This window comes from Macaca nemestrina, chromosome 4 (genome assembly GCF_043159975.1).
Source record: "Macaca nemestrina isolate mMacNem1 chromosome 4, mMacNem.hap1, whole genome shotgun sequence".
NCBI classification, from domain to species: Eukaryota; Metazoa; Chordata; class Mammalia; order Primates; family Cercopithecidae; genus Macaca; species Macaca nemestrina.
The window spans coordinates 170354644-170376865 of record NC_092128.1 but is presented as its reverse complement, the minus strand read 5'-3'; the positions used below and the strand labels follow the sequence as shown (position 1 = coordinate 170376865).

Here is a 22222-nt window from a genome sequence, read left to right as displayed (position 1 = left end):
GTCACTGTGGAGGACAGTGTGGCGATTCCTCAAGGATCTAGAACTAGAAATACCATTTGACCCAGCCATCCCATTACTGGGTATATACCCAAAAGATTATAAATCATACTACTGTAAAGACACATGCACAGTATGTTTATTGCGGCACTATTCACAATAGCAAAGACTTGGAACCTACCTAAATGTCCATCAATGATAGACTGGATTAAGAAAATGTGGCACATATACACCATGGAATGCTATGCAGCCATAAAAAAGGATGAGTTCGTGTCCTTTGTAGGGACATGGATGTAGCCGGAAACCATCATTCTGGGCAAACTATCGCAGGGACAGAAGGCCAAACACTGTATGTTCTCACTCATAGGTGGGAATTGAACAATGAGAATACTTGGACACAGCGTGGGGAACATCACACACCAGGGCCTGTCATGGGATGGGGGAAGTGGGGAGGGATAGCATTAGGAGAAATACTTAATATAAATGACGAGTTAATGGGTGCAGCACAACAACATGGCACATGTATATATATGTAACAAATGCATTTTGTGCACATGTACCCTAGAACTTAAAGTAAAATAATAAGAAAAAAAAGCACTTTTCTGTTCCTCAGACCCATTTTTCCTCCTCAGTTGTTTCCTTTTATCCTTTCCCTTTTCAACAACTCAAGAACTTTTTTTTTTTTTTTTTTTTTTTTTAAAGATGGACTCTCTTTCTGCTGCCCAGGCTGGAGTGCAGTGGCGTGATCTCCACTCACTGCAAGCTCCGCCTCGCGGGTTCAAGCCATTCTCCTGCCTCAGTCTCTCCGGTAGCTGGGACTACAAGTACCCGCCACCACGCCGGCTAATTTTTATTTATTCATTTTTTTTCTGTAATTTTAGTAGAGACGGGGTTTCACCATGTTAGCCAGGATGGTCTTGATCTCCTGACCTTGTGATCTGCCCACCTCAGCCTCCCAAAGTGCTGGGATTACAAGTACGAGCCACCGTGCCCGGCCAAGAACTTTACTCTTGCAATGACTCTTCTCTCTCTTCCATAATTAGGTTTTTCTTTATCTTGGATCACTTCTAACAGCATAAGATACTCTTTACTCTCTCCTCTACTAAAAATAAAAATAGTAAACAAAGCAAGAACAACAACAACCAAAACCAAAAACAAACATTCCCTTGGTTCCACATCTCTCTCCATCTATTACCTAACTCCCATTCTTGTAGCAAAAATCTTCAAAAAAAATCAATATTTGACTGCCACCACTTCTATGTTATTTAAAGCCCCTAGTCAGGCTTTCATGTCTCTTATGCCACTGAAAATGTGACTGTCGAAATTTTCACAAACTTCTATCTCGTTAACCCCAAAACTCTTAGTCCCAATTCACTCCGCTTCCACACAGTAGTTGTTAGTATTTATCACTTCCTTCTTCTTGAAAACTTTTCGCATTAGGTTTGCAGGAAATCTCAGTCTCTCGGCCTTTCTCCTATCTCACCTACTGCTTTTTCTTCATCTCCTTTGTAAGATTATCCTCCTTTTTCTAAGCCCAAAAAGATGGAGGACCACAGCACACAGAACTTAACCATTTTTACTGTCCATCTAAATACTCATCTGAGTTAATCTAGTACAGTTTTATGGCTTTGCAGATACCCAAATTTATGTTTTCAGTCTAACAAATAGAAAATTCATAAATTCATCTGTCTAATCTGTCTATAGATGCGCTCATATATGTCTGTTTTACATTTTAACTTTTAACCTTAGCCACTGATTCAAATCTCTTCTGGAGCCCAGCTTCATCCCTATCCGTGTGTGACAACCTTGTGTTATTATACCATATCCCCTACGGTGGTTAAACAAGCTATAAGAAGAATCCGTTGCTTGCAATCAAAAAAGTCATAATTAATACAAATGGGAACTGTATATTTCCATTCTGTGTGTTTGATTCTTGGAGAATTCTATTTTTCACCTCTCTTCAAGACCCCTAGACTGGGTCCCTGGTTAACCCCTTCAATAATGGCACACATAATTGTCAGGCCTCTGAGCCCAAGCCAAGCCATCGCATCCCCTGTGACTTGCACATATATGCCCAGATGGCCTGAAGTAACTGAAGAATCACAAAAGAAGTGAAAATGCCCTGCCCCACCTTAACTGATGACATTCCACCACAAAAGAACTGAAAATGACCGGTCCTTGCCTTAAGTGATGACATTACCTTGTGAAATTCCTTTTCCTGGCTCATCCTGGCTCAAAAGCTCCCACACTGAGCACCTTGTGACCCCCACTACTGCCCGCCAGAGAAGAACCCCCCTTTGACTATAATTTTCCTTTACCTACCCAAATTCTATAAAACGGCCCCACCCTTATCTCCCTTCACTGACGCTCTTTTCGGACTCAGCCCGCCTGCACCCAGGTGATTAAAAAACTTCATTGCTCACACAAAGCCTGTTTAGTGGTCTCTTCACACGGACGTGCATGACAATAGTTGTATGTCTAGATTTCCTTCTCTATAGGGGTTATTTAACAATTTTTCCTATAGCTTGTCCAAACATTGATTTATTTTATAGTGTGAACATTAAAATCATGTGAGTTGGTGTTCTGCGCAAGCCAACTTCCTTCAAGCCTTTATTTTATTTTATTTGAGTTGTCTCCATATTTTTAGAACTGCATGCTGACCTAATCATAGAAATATGACTCATAGGGGCAATGGCAATCCAGCAGGTCTATACTTCTTCAACTATTTAGTGATTCTAAGATTTTCTTTTCATTTCTAATCACACCAGTGAGATTTTCTTGGCCTTGAATCTATGAGAACTGGGAAAAATTTTGGCCACTGTAAAGTCAGCACAATGCATTTTTTGTAAATCATTAAGCACTTTGAAATTCTTCCACACGAGAGTTAAAGAAGCTCTGTTCAGCATGAACTGTGCAAAGGGAAATAAATATGGAGCCAGTTGGTGTACAATACTTTATTAGTCAGGGCTCTCCAGAGAAACAGAACCAATAGGATATATATAGATATATAGAGGAGATTTATTATGGGAATTGGCTCACGTGATCATGGAGGTCAAGAAATTCCACGATCTACCATCTGCAAGCTGGAGAACCAGGAAAGCTGGTGATGTAATTCAGTCAGAGTTCAAAGGCCTGAGAACCAGGGGAACTGACAGCATAATTCCCAGTCCAAGACTGAAGTCACGAATACTAGGGATGCTGTTAGTGTAATGCCTAGTGTCCAAAGGCTTGAGAACCAGGAGGAGCTCAGCTGTTCAAGAGCAGGAGAAGATGGATGTCCCAGCTCAAGAAGAGATTTTCAGTGGTAATCTCTTCCTCTCAAGGAGAGAGCTGGGACATCCATCTTCTCTGCCTTTTTGTCCCTTCTCTGCCTTTTTGTTCTATTCGGGTGGACCCTGGATGGATTAGATGATGCCCTGCCCTCCTCTACCCCACCCTCCACAGCCACATTAGTGAGGGAAGATCTTTTTAACTCAGTCTACCTATTCAAATCCTAATCTCTTCTGGGAATATCCTCACAAACACACCCAGAAGCAATGTTTTACCAGCGATATTGTTGCCACATCCTTAGGAAAGAATGATAAAGTCAGATAACATGACTTCTACTTAACTGACTGGCACAAACCCACCTTTGAGTTAATCTGCTCTTGTGTATTATTAGTACTTGCTTTCTTTCTGGCTAGTTTTCACTGAAAAGGCAGCTCTGTTTACTTTTTCTACATATTTGCATCCCTAAAGAGCACAATCTTCAATTTTACTATTTGGCATATCTTTAAAAAGACTTTTAGGACCACAATCTAAATGATAAGGGAAATCTCAACTCATACCTTGACCATAAATATGCAGCCATTATATTAGCACTGTTGACTGCTGATTTATTTTTGACAAGTAATTTGTTAGACCTACCTAGAAAAATGAATGAATGTGAAAAGTTAGGGGAAATCAGAAGTCACTTGTAAAAAGTTTGAATATTTGGGTTTTTCCTTTTTGTTTTTTTCCCTCGTCCCAGATTTCTTGGGGGGGATTAAAGGTCTCCTTTCGTGGTTGGGCCACAGGATGAGATTCAACTGAGGGACTCTGAGAGTGCACCTGACCTCACCTTTGGAAGAGTGGTTTGTATTCTAGTCCAAATCAACTCAATTCACAGTATTGACCCACGCTGGCTCCATTTTTAACTCTGAAGTCTTTTTCCTTCAGTTTACAATCTAGTCATCAAAATTCTCTATCTGAAACAGGGTAAACATGAGTATCTTAGTCCATCTGTATCAACCATACATAGCTATAATAAATCACCACAGAGTGATTTATAAATAGTAGAAATTTATTATTCATGGTTCTGGAGGCTGAGAAGTCCAAGGTCAAGATGCTGGCAGGTCTAGTGTCTGGTGAGGCTCAGACTCTGCATGAACCAAAATATTTTGAAGAAAATTAAGACACAGAAACGTAACACTGACAAATCATAGGCACTCAATAGGTATTTGTTGAATGAATGAATGGAGGGAATAATATAAATTGGTAGAAGATATAAAATATCCCTAATATTTCCTAAGTTATATAATTGAAGGCAAATAGAACCTGGCTTCATTCATGGGATTTGATAGAAGGTACTCAGTTGTATAAAGTACCATACATATTAGGTGCAGTTTCCTGTAGTAAGTAATTACAAGGCACAAAATAGTGAGTGGGAGAAAATAGGATAAACAAAGATGGTTCTGTGATAAGAAATTTAAATTTAAATATGTTAAATTTAGCTTGAATACATTTACTAAGCCTGAAAGCTTTGAAGAAAGATATTTAGTCACTAAAATAAAGATACAAAATTTAATTGTGAGGCCTGTCTTAAATGTTTACTTCTAATTCCTCGAGGTTTACTTTATAACACGACCCAATATATAGAGACAATCTTTTAAAATGGCACTCACATTATTTCATATATGTATACATATATACAAACATCATCTACACATGTATACATCATCTATACTTTTACTTTTGCATTTAATTCTAACTTTTTAATCAATAGCTAAAAGAAACTATAAGTTCCATTTAAAATGTGGTATAGATATAGATTCACAAAGAATACTACTCAGCCATAAAATGGAATAAAATCTTATCTTTTGCATTAACATGGATGAACCTATATGACATTAAGTGAAATAAGCCAGGCACAGAAAGAAAAGTACCAGGTGATCTCATGCATTTGTGGAATCTAAAAAAGCTGGTGTCACAGAAATAGAGAGTAGAACCCTTGTTATCAGAGCCTGAGGAGTGGAGAATAGGGGAAGATGGGAAAAGACTGATCAGTGGGTAAAAAATGGCAGTTAGATAGGAGGAATAAGTTCTGGTGTTCTACAGAACAATAGGGTGACAAAAGTAAACAATATTATGGTGTATATTTCAAAATAACTAGAAGAAAGAATTCTAAATCTTCTCGCCACAAGGAAATGATAAACATTTGAGGTGATGGTTATCTAAATACTATGAGGCCTCTGAGCCCAAGCTCAGACATTGCATCCCCTGTGACCTGCACAAATACGCCCAGATGGCCTGAAGTAACTGAAGAATCACAAAATAAGTGAAAATGGCCTATTCCTGCCTTAACTGATGACATTCCACCACAAAAGAAGTGAAAATGGCCGGTCCTTGCCTTAAGTGATGGCATTACCTTGTGAAATTCCTTTTCCTAGCTCATCCTGACTCAAAAAAGCTCCCCCACTGAGCACCTTGCAACCCCCACTCCTGCCCACCAGAGAACAATCCCCTTTGACTGTAATTTTCCTTTACCTACCCCAATATTATAAAACGACCCCACCCCTATCTCCCTTTGCTGACTCTCTTTTTGGACTCAGCCCGCCTGCACCCAGGTGATTAAAAAGCCTTATTGCTCACACAAAGCCTGTTTGGTAGTCTCTTCACACGGATGTGCATGACAAATACCATGATCTGATAATTGCCAATATACCTATGTATGGAAACATAATACTGTCTCCCCATGAATATGTATAAGTATTGTGCCAATTACAGTCAAAATAAATGTTAACAAATAAAGATTTTTGTTCTGATTAATGTGTTGCCCTGGTAGTGATTTTTAAGGTTATTTCTTTAGCACTTATGATAAATTTGAGCTATCTGATGAAAACACTATTCCCTTCAACTATACCTGGCACTAAGGAATGACCTCGTAAGATAAGTATTTACTTAAATACCTATTTAGATTCTAAAGTAGAGTTTCTCAATCTCAACAGTATTGACACTTTTGGGTCATATAAGTATTTATTGTGGGGGACTTCACGTGGGGATACTCCGAGATCCATAAAAAGGAAAACAAACAAAAAGATAAAAATTAGGAATCAAATACATACACTATGAATAGTTCCTTGAACTGAGAGCAGATCTCAGATTTAAAAGCAAATGAACTAAAAAGAAAAAATGAACTCATTGAAGGTCAGAAAAAAAAAAACCACATAAGATACATGAATTTTCATGTAGCCTTGTAATAATTTTAATTAAGAATTAAGATATTTTCAGGTTTCTAGGAGGTTTATTTAATGGTTTATTTAAAAGGAAAGATGATAAGGTTTACAAAAGTTAGCTTTTCTATCAAAGTGGAAACCAGAATAAAATGGCAAAGCGTATTTACTGTATTTTGACAGACCAAGCCAGTGATACCCAAATTTTTCATATACAAAGGCAAAAGAAACAGAAAACAGAAACAAGTAATATCTGGGGGTATATTATTTGCAGAAGTTCTCTAACCAAAAGAAAATCACATTTCTTAAAGACTTCAAAATACAGAAAAATTGATTGTAAAATAAATCATCAATGGTAGAATGTACAGATGAATGTAAATGAATCAAAAAGTGATTATAAATCCAAAAGCAAGTAAGACATCCTTCTATGTTATTACCAAAGTACAAGGATGGAAGGAAGAATTATTTATAATTATTGCCTCAGAATAAAATTTAAAATTATTTCTGTAATTGTTGACATTTGGTGGTAATGAAAGAGATGGGGAAAATTGTTTATTTTATAATACTGATGAAGAAATATTAGTTATAAATTGGCTTTTTAAGACATGAACATAAAAACTAATAAAGATACATCCCAAATAACAGAGAGGAGTACAATTTAAAAGTCCTGCCATCAAAAATGAGAAATGGCAGAAGAGAAAATAGAAAAACATGCTTAAATATAAAATAATATGTAAAAAATAATCCAATTAATGTTTTCACCATTAATGTGAATGTGATGGATTCTACTGTGTTCTAAGGAACTTCAAATCAGATTTCTAAATTCCAGTTAAAAGTTGTTAAAGAAAGACAATTAGAAGAGTATTGAAAGGAAAGGTTGAACACAGGATCAGAGTTACACAGAGCAAACGTAAATACAAATATAAGACATGGAACAACATTAGCATCTAAGAAAATATAATTTAGACCAAAAAGCTTTACATGAAAGAATGAGGACATTTTATAATGATAAAGTCTAGAAACCATGTAGCACAAAATATATAAGAAGCACAAAAAACAATGAGTTGAATAACACAGCTTGGAAATGCTAAAGCAAAAATAAAAGTATTTCAAGTTGTATCTCACAAATCCACAATAATAATGGAAGAAAATCCATAGCCCTTTTAGTATCAATAGTTGAACTTTATATTCTCTGAGTACAATAGTGTCAAAATAGAATGAACAACAAAATATACACAAGAAATGATAGACATAAATAGTACTGATTTGGAAGATTGTTGCTTGCATTGATGGGTAGCTGGATGAACGAACGGGTAAATAGATAGTTACAACCCCTAAAATCTTTTTAAATGACAGTCTTCCAATAAACTTGCAGGTGAAAAACAAAATTAACACTGTCAGTATTATCAGCGAAAGATTATTTAGAAATGAATACATTGCCTTTCAAAACTGACGTGATATGACTAAGGTAGTTATTAAAATAAAATTAACCTTCAATATATTTATTAAAAAGCAAACAAAATTAAAAATAATTGAACTTAAGCATTCCACAAGAAAAAGGTTATGAGAGATAAATTTTTTCATAGGGGTTTAGATAGAAAGGATGACAATTAAGCACAGGCTACCATGTTACGAAAGAAGTAATTTTGTTAGATTAAATAAATGATTATTGCCATAATTTATTACAGAAATTTTAAATGGTAACCTAAACGTCCTGTAATGCCACATGCTAGTGCTAAACACACACACACATGCACACACACAATTTTTTTTCCAGTGAAATAAAATAAGAATAGCATGTTTACTTCCTGCTGTTGCATTTTCATTAACTTTCCTATAATCCGAACATAGTACTTCATGATTAGGGTTTTAGAGTAAGCCATTTTGTATAAGCTAAGAATAAACTTTATTGAAGAAAACTAAAATCCTGCTCTGGAAAAAAGGAAAATCTGACATAATTTTTAAAAAGAAGAGTTTGTTAGAGTACATTACTAATCTTAGATCTTCCCTCATTTACAGTTGCCAAGACTTTTAAAGGCAAGATAAAATTTCCTAATTAAATGAACATTCATCTCTGACTGATACTGACTGAGGGAATAAGAGATGAACTCAGGAACAGTATGTGCTACCTTGTCCATGGTCCCCCCCACCAGAGCTATATACACATGTCAATTTATTTATAACAATGTAAATACCACATTCTAGCCAGAGGGTGTGATATGGCCAATTGGGCAAATGTTCAGTCATAGTCTAATAAGAAGATGTGGAGCTGGCTTTCAGAGGACATCTGAATATCTTTTTTGTTTCCTTAAGGAATGCATTATATTTACTCAAACAATTTTCTCTTTCACCTATAAGCAAGATTTGAAGAAAATAGATAAAAAATAAAATTTTCTCCTATTATCATGCAGGTTATTGCTCTTCCTTTTTGTTTTCATTTTGTTTTGGTGGTTCTGGTTTATTTTTGCTTCTTCTTGGATAGCACTTAATGTTTCCAAGGATTTTTTATTAAGCACATGAGAGTCAAATGGCTTTAGCAGAGGGGGTGACCTGGATAATAATCAGTGCCATGCTTCAATTCAAAGCAGTTTCCTAGTGTTTTTCACCATAAATTTGAGAAAGCTCCATTTGAGAATCCTGTCTCTGTAAGCTGGTCGTGGTTTTCCAATGCTAGGGATGACAAAGGTTAAATTAATGCACCCAGCTGCTTCCCACCTGCTGGGCGTACAGAGGGCAGTTTCCAGCTTCCTTTGCCTGCTAGGCCCTCCCCTGTATCACTGCCTTCCATTTCCCTCTCTGAGAATGACAACCCTGGCTTGGTCTCAGCGACCTGGGGTAACTGCCATGAAGCAACTTTTGATAAGAAACAGGATGTACAATGGTTCCTCTGAAATAAAACTGGATTAAAAATGCACCCTCCTGTGCCATATGCCAGGCATAGCACTAGATGCAGACACCCGACTATATCATCAATTTTACAATTACCTGATGAAGTAAATACAAAAAGAAGCAATGAAACAAATCTTTGAAAGGATGAAGAAAATTCCCGTTATCAAATTACCAGCTGGGTAATTAGTGAGTTGCTGGTAGGGGAAAGACTTTCAAAGTCCAGGTTTTTCTCACTCAGCATCTTATCTTTTTTCTTGTTCTTGAGGCCATGTTGCGGAGAAAGAGGGCGAGAGAGAGAAAGAGGACGATGGAAAGTGTTAGGCTAAATAGTGCCCCCTTTCTGCCATACACACACAAAAATTCACGACCAAATCCCTAGAACCTGTAAATAGCTGCTTAAAGTACATGGCAAAAAAAAAAAAAAAGACAGAAAGAAAAAAAGGAAGGAAGGAAGAAAGGAATAAAGGAAGGAAGGAAGGAGGAAGAAAGAAGAGAAAGAAAGAAAGAAAGAAAGAAAGAAAGAAAGAAAGAAAGAAAGAAAGAAAGAAAGAAAGAAAGAAAAAGAAAGAAAGGAAGGAAGGAAGGAAAAGGAAAGAAAGAAGCCAACAAACAACAACAATTACAAAAAAGTGGCTGCAGACATAATTTTAGGACACAGACTTTAATATAGGGACATTTTTAGATTACAGACTTCAAAGTAGGGAATTTTTTCTGATTATCTGGAGAGACACAATCTGATCACATGAGCCCTTCAAAGCAGGGAATTTTCACTGCCTGGTGTCAGAGAGATGTGGTGAAAGAGGAAGGCAAAGGGGAAGTCATAGAGCTTCCAAATAGGCAAATCATTCAACTTCCGCATGCCTCTGCAGGTTCTAGATAGCAGGTGGCCACAGACAAGGACTGGGAAGAGAATTCTAGGAAATATGGCCAGTTCCTAGCTGACAGAGTACAAGGAGATGGGAACTTCACGCCTACAACCACAAGAAACTTAATTCCGTCAATAGCTTCATCCTTCCCCACTGTCTCTGGTAAGAAACCCCACTCTTCTGACACCTCAATTTTAACCTAGAGAAACTGAGGCAGAGTGAAGACAAAGCTCGGTTTCAAGTCACCCCCACTAGTGGAGTCTTTTATGCATTCTCACTGATCACAGAACTCACACCACTACCTCACTTACGTCACCGTTCAAACATGTCTTTACTTAAAGAATTCCAGGAACTGGCCTTAGGAGATAACCAAGGTTGCAGAGTGTCCCACCTCAGGAAGGAATGCAGCCTTGTTGCCACTGGCCAGACCACCAGATGGTTCATTACTCAACCATTGCAACCAGATAATAGTAGCCTGCACTCTACCCTTTATATGCTTTGTCCAGCCCAACTTACGTGTCAATTCCCATGCTTTGCCTAATAAAAAAGCCCTACAGCTCTTCTAGTGGAATTAGTTAAGGAATTCTCTCTCGTTCTCTCTTGCTGTCTCCCTTATGCCCATGCACAAGCTCCAATGAAGACTTGTCTGGGAAAACTCTTTTTGCCTCACATCAAAGAACCTGTTGCCAGTAATGAGACCAGTGTCAGACTTTGGACCTATGTATTTAAGGTGGTAAGTCTATAGTGATGTGTTACATACAGCAGGACTAGAAAACTAACAAAGGCAGATAGTTGAACACAGATATGCACATGCTCACACACACATATTTTTTAACACTTCAAATTAAGGAATATTGATGCTTAATTGTGGTAGCAACTTGACCTTTGAGCTCCGAAAGCAGACAAATTCGGCACAGCTAAATTGCAAGCCTAAATCTTAAAATGAACAAACATCTTAAATATACCACTTGATATTCTGTATGTTCCCCATCTCTCTTCATGCATAAACACAAAGCAAGAGTAGGTACTCAGTGAAAGAAGAAATTTGTACAATTTCTTCTCTTTTATCTATTTAAAGACATTTTAAGAGGAAACAAAATACATGCAAATAAATAACTTGATAGTGACTTTTAAAACCAAGGCACATAGCTTCGTTACAAGCATCCTTGAAAGCCTTAACCACAGTGTCATGGTGTAAAATTATCTATGTGCATTTTTACCTCTTCTCCCTTGGGTATCATCTTCTCCTAATCTGGGAACATGGCACATGCAAAGAGCATTTTACCAGGAAAATCAAAGCTCTGAAAATGTGCAGTGGAAAAGAAAACATCTTGGAATTGCTTTTATTTTAGTGCTGTGATAAAAAATTTTTTCCAGTCACCCTCACTGATGTTCAGATGATTGAATTGAGTTGAGATATTCTGGTCAGGAGGTGAAAACAACCATGGGTGTTATTGGCTCCCAACGGAAAGCTCACTGTCCCAACATTACATGATCCCTGAGTCAAGCCCAAAACATGCGCCACGCTGTCCCTGTAGCTCAGAGCTCACCAGCTGACCACAGCTGGAATTTGTAGGCCAGTAGAAAGCAGGAAAAAGGAGGTAGGCACTGAGCTGTTTTGTAGCCTGGAGGAGGCCTGCAATTGCCAAGGATAATAGCATGGCAAACACTTTGCTACTGACAGCCTGGATTCAACTTTCTCACCAAAATTCTGCCAAACAAGGCTGGTAAAAGTTCAGAAAGCACTACTAGGAATAATTAAGGCAATGGAGGATTTATTTTGTATGGAGAGATTAAAGGAGTTTTACATGTGTTACTTGGCTGTGCAAACATGAAATGGGAATACGAAAATTATCAACAAATATTTGAATGGTTTAAGTTATTGGGAGGGAGATGTGAACTCTAAGTAATAAGGCATGATAATGTACCACAATGCACCCGACCTAAGAGAAATACATTAAAAAAAAATTCAGATGGAAACTAATATAAAAAGGTACAAAGATTAAACACTACATTCCCATATAAAGGAAAAAATTAAAGGACATCATCAGAGTTTTCCAAGTCTTAGTCAGTCCCTCTGAGATAGGTGGCAGGATGTAAACATGAAATGACAAGAAGATAGATGTGTACCCGCCCCCCACCCGCTACACCTTGTTCTGCTCTCTAATCTTTGCACATACCAGAGATTTCGTAAGTTCTGTGAGTACCTGGTTTTCTGCACGTACCAGAGATTTTGTTTTGCACATACCAGAGATTTTGTAAGTTCTGAGGCAAGGTCACAAGACGTGTTTAAGTAAGATAAACTCTTGCTGCCATAAACCTGCTCTCCCGCCTCAAAGTTTGAACCAAAATATCAGAAATGGCGGGAACCAATCATAGTTAGCCAAATCGCCTTGTTCAAACACTAGCCAATCATATATCTGATTTGTATAATAACTCTATGCCCACTTTTCTTAGACTATATAACACTGCTCGGAGCTCAGTGGGGGAGCTCTCCTGCCCGTCTCGTTTCACGAGCGAGGGAGAGTTCCAGGTTCGAACCTGTAATAAAGATCCTTGCTGCTTAGCTTTGACTCTGGACTCTGGTGGTCTTCTTTGGGGAATAAACGGTCTGGGCATAACAAACGGGGGCTCGTCTGGGATTTCCCCCAAGCCCACCAGACCCCCAAGTCAATGGATCTTAATCTGTAGGTAAGCCGGCTTTGTCACTGTCTCTGTCTTTGTCTCTGTCTGTCTCCCTGAAATTTCGCGAAATCCGTAATCTGTAATCTGTATTGGTCTGTTTTATAAGTGGCATGGTCTTGGCGGACGCGCTAAAAGACAGCCACTCGGGACTGGTGGGAGACGTCCCCCAGTGCCCATCTGGGGGCCTCCATCCTTGGTTGCCCCGTCTGACTCAGGTCGGAAGTCCGACACGTGCTCGCGAAGGCTCATCGTTTCTCACTGTCTGTCCGTTATTGTTAAGTGTTAAGTGTAAGTCCAAAACGAAACATAAAACCTTTTCTTCCCCTTCCAGGACCGGACCTGTCGGATACTCCCCTCTGCTTCACACTCATTTTCGTCCCTCCTTCTCTTTGTAGGAGCAGTCCAAAGATGGGCAACAACCAGAGCACGCCGCTCTCACTCCTTGTTACCAATTTTAAGGATGTGAAGGCTCGGGGGCGTAACTTAAGCGTAGAACTAAAGAAGGGAAAGCTAGTTACTTTCTGCCGTTTGGAGTGGCCCTCTTTCGGCGTAGGGTGGCCCTCCGAAGGAACTTTCTGTCTCTCTATTATTATTAAGGTAAAAACTAAGATTTTCCTGCCAGGGCAGTCAGGACATCCTGATCAAATTCCTTATATTCTAGTGTGGCAAAATCTTGTGGAAGACCCACCGCCCTGGATAACTCCATTCATCCTTGAGCCTTGCAAGGTCCTAGTAATGCGACCTACAAGACAAAGGACTCCCTCTGCTCCCTCAGCCCCTGTGCTGCCAGACAGCCAGGACCCCCTAACGTTAGAACCCACACTTCCCCCACCATATCCACACCTTATCCCGCAGGACCCAGTCCCCCAGGGTGGTGCTTCCGTAGAAGGAAACCGAGAAGCGGAAGCAGCCGAGAGCGAAAGTAACCCGGGGGGGCCGGCCGGCCGAACGCGAGGCCGCGTACTGCGGGACCAAGCTTCCCGACTCCCTGACTCCACCGTAGCCCTGCCTCTCAGAGAAATAGGATCGCTCGATGATACCGGGCTCTCCCGTCTCATGTATTGGCCTTTTTCCACTAGTGATTTATACAATTGGAAGTCCCAAAATGCTCGGTTCTCCAATAATCCCAAAGATCTAACCTCGTTGTTAGACAGTGTCATGTTTACTCACCAGCCAACCTGGGATGACTGTCAACAGCTCCTCCGAATCCTGTTCACAATGGAGGAGCGGGAAAGAATCCAAGTTGAGGCCAGAAAGCTGGTTCCAGGAGATGACGGCCAGCCAACTGCAAATCCTGACCTCATTAATGCGGCTTTTCCTTTGACCCGGCCCAGATGGGACTACAACACGGCAGAAGGTAGGGGACGACTGCTCATTTATCGTCAGACTCTAATGGCGGGTCTCCGGGCTGCAGCTCGCAAGCCCACCAATTTGGCTAAAGTATATTCTGTGTTACAAGGTAAGACAGAAAGCCCCGCTGTGTATTTAGAGAGATTAATGGAAGCTTTCAGACAGTATACCCCTATGGACCCGGAAGCACCGGAAAATCAGGCTGCGGTAGTAATGTCCTTTGTAAACCAGGCAGCATCAGATATTAGAAGAAAACTCCAGAAATTAGAAGGTTTAGAGGGAAAGCAGATTCAGGACCTCCTTCAGATGGCCCAGCGAGTTTATAATAATAGGGATACTCCAGAAGAAAAACAGTTCAAGGCAACCAAAGAAATGACCAAAGTTTTAGTAGCAGCTTTCCCCCAGGCAGGGAATGGCCAAAGCAGAAAGCAGACAAAGCAAGGCTCTAGGCAAGGATTAGAAAAGGATCAGTGTGCTTATTGCAAGGAACGTAGTCACTGGATTAAAGACTGCCCAAAGAAACGGAGACCAGCTAACCCTACCTCCGTACTCGTTACCCAGGACTCTGACTAGGAAGACGGGGTTCGGACCCCCTCCCCGAACCCAGGGTAACTTTGCAAGTGGAGGGGTCCCCAGTTCGCTTCTTGGTCGATACTGGGGCGGAACGCTCAGTCCTAACCAAACCAATTGGAAAAATGTCTAAGAAAACATCCTGGGTGCACAGGGCCACAGGCATCAAAAAATACCCCTGGACAACCCAGAGGACTGTAGACTTAGGAACGGGAAAAGTCTCCCATTCCTTCCTAGTCATCCCAGAGAGCCCCTGCCCTCTACTAGGGAGGGACTTGCTGACAAAAATGGGGGCCCAAATCCACTTTGAGCCAGAAGGGCCCAAGATAACTGATTCCCAAAACAGGCCAATATCTATCCTGACTGTCACCTTAGAAGATGAGTACAGACTCCATCAAGAGCAAAAGCCCCCCGATCAGGAAATTGACTCTTGGCTCCAGCGTTTCCCTGAAGCGTGGGCAGAAACTGGGGGCTTAGGGCTAGCTAAACATCGATCTGCCATATTTGTGGAAGTTAAGCCAGGGACGGACCCGGTTCGGGTTCGGCAATATCCTATGCCCCTGGAGGCAAGAGAAGGAATTACGCCCCATATCCGCCGACTCCTAGACCAGGGAGTCCTACGGGCTTGCCACTCATCCTGGAATACTCCACTGTTACCTGTTCGTAAACCCAACAGTACGGACTACAGGCCAGTACAGGATTTAAGAGAAGTTAATAAAAAGGTCATGGACATACATCCCACTGTGCCCAATCCATACACCCTTCTGAGTGCTTTACATCCCGAAAAACAGTGGTATACCGTTCTTGATCTAAAAGATGCTTTCTTCAGCCTTCCTCTGGCTCCCAAAAGTCAAGGACTCTTTGCATTTCAATGGACGGATCCTGAGAGGGGCATCAACGGTCAGCTAACATGGACCAGGCTGCCACAAGGGTTCAAGAACTCGCCAACCCTATTCGATGAAGCCCTTCATGAAGATCTGGGTGAGTACCGGCGGCAACATCCTGAAATAACTCTTTTGCAATATGTTGATGATCTCTTAATAGCAGCCAGATCCCCGGAAACTTGTGTTCAAGGGACTGAGGACCTCTTGAAGACTCTGGGGGAGCTAGGCTACCGAGCCTCAGCAACAAAGGCTCAGATCTGCAAGTCGGAGGTAACTTATCTGGGGTACCTATTAAAACGGGGGCAACGCTGGCTAACCAAAGCCCGAAAGGAAACAGTCCTACACATCCCTAGACCCCAGTTGACACGGCAAGTGAGAGAATTCCTGGGGTCGGCAGGGTTCTGTAGGTTATGGATACCAAGATTTGCTGAGTTAGCCAAGCCCCTATACCAGGCAACAAAGGAACGGCAGCCCTTCAATTGGACGGAAGAGGCTGAGCTGGCCTTTCAACAAATCAAAACTGCCTTGTTATCAGCCCCCGCGCTGGGGCTCCCTGATGTCTCCAAGCCCTTCCACTTATACGTAGATGAAAGTAAAGGTGTTGCAAAAGCCGTGTTAACACAGTACCTAGGCCCCTGGCAGAGGCCAATTGCCTATTTGTCAAAAAAATTAGATTCAGTGGCTGCTGGCTGGCCACCCTGCCTGCGGATAATCGCGGTGACCGCCCTAATGGTCCGAGACGCTGATAAACTTATCATGGAGCAAGAGTTGCGCGTTATAACCCCACATGCCATTGAAGGCGTCCTCCGGCAGCCGCCGGACCGATGGATGAGTAACGCCCGGCTCACCCACTATCAAGGACTGCTGTTAAACCCCCTCAGAATAACTTTTCTGCCCCCAACCTCTTTAAACCCTGCTTCACTGCTGCCAAATCCAGACTTGGACGCCCCGTTCCATGAGTGCACTGAGATACTGGCTCAGGTGCATGGGGTGCGGGAGGACCTGTAAGATCGTCCGCTCCCCGACACAGAACTCACCTGGTTCACTGATGGCAGCAGCTACATCCACCAAGGCCAGCAGTATGCAGGAGCGGCTGTAACATCAGAGACTGAGGTAATCTGGGCGGAACCCTTGCCTCCAGGGACATCGGCCCAAAGAGCCGAACTGATAGCCCTCACACAGGCCCTCACCCTAGGGGCAGAGAAAAAACTAACAGTATACACGGATAGCCGCTATGCTTTCGCTACTGCGCACATACATGGGGCCATCTACAGAGAAAGGGGACTATTAACAGCCGAAGGCAAAGAAATAAAAAACAAGCAAGAGATCCTAGCTCTATTAACTGCTTTGTGGAAACCAAAGAAATTGGCTATCGTACATTGCCCTGGGCATCAGAAACCAACTACGCCAATTGCTCGAGGCAACTTCTTAGCCGACCAAACCGCAAGGAGCATAGCAAAAGCTCCCAGTCAGCTCCTCGCGCTCCAGCTCCCCGATCCTGGCCCGCGAAATTTGCCATGTTTTCCCGACTATACCGAACAGGATCGCGAATGGATGAACACGCTTCCCCTAAAACAGGTTAAAAATGGGTGGTGGACTGATATAAATGACCAAACCATCCTACCAGAAAAATTAGGACGGCAGGTGTTGGAACACATCCACCGGACAACCCACCTGGGTGCCCGGCGAATGATGGACTTAATCAGGCACGCCAAGTTTAGAATCAGGCACATAGCTGAACTGGCCAGCGATGTCACAACAAATTGCAAAGCCTGCCAACTAAACAACGCTTGCCCCCAAACCCAGACCACCGCAGGAATTAGGTGTAGAGGAACTAGGCCTGTTATCTATTAGGAAATAGACTTTACTGAGATAAAGCCTGGAAAATATAAGTATCAGTACTTACTTGTCTTTGTAGATACTTTTTCAGGATGGACAGAAGCGTTCCCAACTAAGAGAAAAACTGCTCAGGTTGTAGCAAAGAAAATTTTGGAAGAAATCCTCCCCAGGTATGGCTTTCCCGTCCAAATAGGGTCAGACAATGGACCAGCCTTCGTTGCTAAGGTAAGTCAGGATTTGGCTTCCAATCTTGGGGCAAATTGGAAATTACATTGTGCTTATAGGCCCCAAAGCTCAGGACAGGTAGAAAGGATGAATCGGACTCTGAAGGAGACCTTAACTAAATTGACCATGGAGACTGGCGCTAATTGGGTAGTACTTCTCCCCTACACTCTGTTCCGGGCCCGAAATACCCCTTACAGACTAGGCCTCACACCATATGAAATCATGTATGGCAGACCCCCACCCGTGGTCCCCAGTCTAAAAGATGACTTACTCAAACCTGAAACTGAAAATGTCTCTGAGCTCCTGTTCTCCTTACAAGCCTTACAGAAAATTCACCAGGAAATTTGGCCCAGACTATGAGAACTGTACGAGGCAGGACCTCCGCCGATGCCTCATCCGTTCCAGCCGGGAGACTGGGTCCTAGTCAAGCGCCACCGGCAAGAAACTCTTTAACCCAGGTGGAAAGGACCACTGCAAGTACTCCTGACTACTCCCACTGCTCTCAAAGTAGAAGGCATCGCTTCGTGGATCCACTACACACACGTCAAACCAGTGGACCCAACATCCGACCTTCTCGAGCCATCTGGAGCACCGGTTACATGGACTGTAGACAAAGCTAAGAACAATCCCTTAAAGCTAACCCTGCGCCGTCACCCACATAGCCGTAACCATGTCTAGCTTGCCTATGCTTTTATGCCTTATACATCTGACTCTCCTAACTGCTGCGCCGTCTAATCCCTATGTCTGGAGGTTCTGGCTCTATGAGAACAAAACTCACCCCGGGGAAACCCCCCAAGCGGGTAAACTGCTAGCTAGTGCAGACTGCCCCCCCTCCGGGTGCAATACTCCAATTTACCTCAATTTCACTAATTTCCAAATTGCCCAACCGGGGATACCCATGATTTGTTTTGAATATGATCAGACTGAATATAATTGTAAGAATTATTGGTGGCACCAGAATGCAGGTTGCACATACCACTATTGTAAAATGCACTCAGCCAGGGTATAGGACGAATACCCGAGAAAGTCTAACCTCCTCAGGACTCGCTACCCGACAGGGACTCCCAACATATTCACTTGGATAATAACAGATCCAGGGCACTCCCGGTGGACATCGCCCCAACATGGGGCAGTCTACTACGATGCCAGTAGTAGCTGGCCTAGTAGCCACCTGTACTTGTGGCGGAGTCTAGTCCAGATTCGACCCTTAATCCATACACAAATCCACAGACAGGAAACCAAGCTATCACAAGACTTGCAGCCCTTCTCCTGGCTAACCCTATTACAAGAAGGGCTAGCATTCGCCAACCTCACCGGTTTAGGCGACCTGTCCTCTTGCTTTATGTGTGCAACCTTAGGAAGACCACCATTAACCGCTGTTCCCCTTTCCTCCCCACCCACAAACTATATGCCAGATTCTAATTCATCAACAGTTGCAATACCTGATGTAGCCCTGTACCGTGACCCATACCAAGAGAAATACCCCTACTGTTATTCAGCATTTAGTAGCAGCCTCTGCAACCAGACGGCTACATACCCTAATAGCCCCATACGTGCTCCCCCTGGTGTGTTCTTCTGGTGTAATATGACTCTGTTAAAAACTCTGTCCAAAAGCATCTCTGATGGACAGTTGTGCATCCCTGTTACACTAGTTCCCCGACTGACCCTGCTGACCCCGGCAGAGTTCATAGGCTGGGCAGGGACTGCCCCAACTGAAACCGCGCGACATAGACGAGCAGTTTTTCTGCCACTAATTGCCGGAATATCCTTAACCACCTCTGTCATCGCAGTGGGGTTAGCAGGAGGGGCCCTACAACACTCCATGATAGAAAACGACAAGCTGTTACAACAGTTCTCTGTTGCTATGGAAGACTCCGCCTATTCCCTAGCCTCCCTTCAGCGGCAGCTCACCTCCCTAGCACAGGTCACCCTTCAAAACCGCAGAGCCTTAGACTTACTCACGGCTGAGAAAGGTGGTACCTGTATGTTCCTCAAAGAAGAATGCTGTTTCTATATAAATAAGTCAGGGTTAGTTGAGGAAAAAGTCCAACGCCTACACGAACTAAGCTTAGAAATGAAAAAGCAACAATTCACTACAGCCGCTAACAATTGGTGGAGCTCTTCAATGTTTTCCCTTCTGGCACCCCTTTTAGGCCCCCTAATGTCTTTACTACTTCTATTCACTATAGGCCCCTGTGTGGTAAATAAAATTTTACAATTTGTCAGAGAAAGGTTTGATACCATCCAACTAATGGTCCTCCGTAGCCATCACCAGCCTCTCCTGCACCCAGAAAGTGAGGCTATATTATAAGACTCTGGAAATCCAAGATTGGACATCCAGTTACTTATGAGAAGGGGGAAATGAAAGGACACAAAGATAGATGTGTACCCGCCCCCCACCCGCTACACCCTTGTTCTGCTCTCTAATCTTTGCACATACCAGAGATTTCGTAAGTTCTGTGAGTACCTGGTTTTCTGCACGTACCAGAGATTTTGTTTTGCACATACCAGAGATTTTGTAAGTTCTGAGGCAAGGTCACAAGACGTGTTTAAGTAAGATAAACTCTTGCTGCCATAAACCTGCTCTCCCGCCTCAAAGTTTGAACCAAAATATCAGAAATGGCGGGAACCAATCATAGTTAGCCAAATCGCCTTGTTCAAACACTAGCTAATCATATATCTGATTTGTATAATAACTCTATGCCCACTTTTCTTAGACTATATAACACTGCTCGGAGCTCAGTGGGGGAGCTCTCCTGCCCGTCTCGTTTCACGAGCGAGGGAGAGTTCCAGGTTCGAACCTGTAATAAAGATCCTTGCTGCTTAGCTTTGACTCTGGACTCTGGTGGTCTTCTTTGGGGAATAAACGGTCTGGTCATAACAAACACAATGCTGTTTTTTAGACAGAAGGACTCCGTGTGTGTGCAGTATGAATGCACTTAGCATTGTATCATGGGGTAAGCCAGAATGTATTTCTTTTAACTTTTATTTTGAGGTAAAGCTGATTCACTGTGTCCATAAGACACTCAGAGAACACTCTTGCCATTTCCAGACAAGCTGAAAGCTGGCACAGCATTAGCAAGTTACTGCTGAGAAAGAGATCATGTGTCCCTCAAAAGCGTGTGCTCCATCAATCCCCCCCAAACTAGGTGGCAAAGCAGATTCATTTTTCTCCTCATCATCTTGCTCCAGTGCAAAGTTCCTCATCCTTAGTGGGGAGAAACAGATGTGCTGATGTAAAAAATGAACGGGCCAGTCACAGTGGCTCACACCTGCAATCCCAGTACTTTGGGAGGCTGAGGTGGATGAATCAATTTAGGTCAAGGAGTTCAAGACCAGCCTGGCCAACATGGTGAAACCCCATCTCTACCGAAAAAATACAAAAATTAGCCGGCTGTGGTGGTGGGCACCTGTAGTCCCAGTTGCTTGGGAGGCTGAGACAGGAGAATCCATTGAATCCAGGAGATGGAGGCTGTGGTGAGCTGAAATTGTGCCACTGCACTCCAGCCTGGGGGATAGAGCAAGATACTGTCTTAAAAAAAAAAAAAAAAGTGTTTTATTTTCCTTACTTTCCTACAACTTCCTCAGCGTATAAAAGAATAGACACAGTAACACTGGAAAGCCAAACAGGAGAGGGTCCCCACCACAGAGCAAAATTGCATGAGCAGAGGTCCAAAACCAAGTTTTTACCTCTTTCCTCTCCTCCCATGAGTACCATTTCACTGGTTACATAATAAGACACTAGGGAATACGGTTGTTGTTTCCTTGGGTAATCTGTTCTCAAGAACTTGCAAAACGGACCTTGGATTACCATGCCACACATCATTTAAAAACCAAGAAAAACAATAGTTGGCTTCCAAATAAAGACAAGAAGATAAGAAAGAAATTAATTTTAAAATTTCAGTTAGGAGCAATAAGTTCGGGACACGCTGATCATACTTAACAGCAATGTACTACCTGCTGAAAGAGTAGATTTTAAATGCTGTCACCACAAAAAATGGTAAGTGTGTGAGGAAATGGAAATGGAATATAATTAGCCTGATTCTGCCACTCCATAGTGTTTAGATATCTATCTAATATATATGTTGGATATATATTGTACATGTTGTACAGCATAAATATACACAATTCAGCCTGGCACAGTGGCTCTTGCCTATAACCCCAGCGCTTTGGGAGGTCGAGGCCAGAGGATCATGAGGTCAGTAGATGGAGACCATTCTGGCTAACAGGGTGAAACTCGTCTCTTCTAAAAATACAAAAAAAAAAAAAAAAAAAAAAAAAAAAAAACCAGCCAGGCGTGGTGGTGGCGGCGCCTGTAGTCCCAGCTACTCGGGAGGCTGAGGCAGGAGAATGGCGGGAACCCGGGAGGCGGAGCTTGCAGTGAGCCGAGATCGCGCCACTGCACTCCAGCCTGGGTGACAGAGCGAGACTCCGTCTCAACAATAAC

At 42.3% G+C, this 22222-nt stretch overlaps 1 long non-coding RNA gene across 4 annotated transcripts in view; it reads right to left on the bottom strand.

The window, feature by feature from the left end:
- The window catches only part of LOC139362600 (uncharacterized), a 391421-nt gene that overhangs the window by 194952 nt on the left and 174247 nt on the right, over positions 1-22222 (bottom strand). The window lies entirely within an intron of this gene.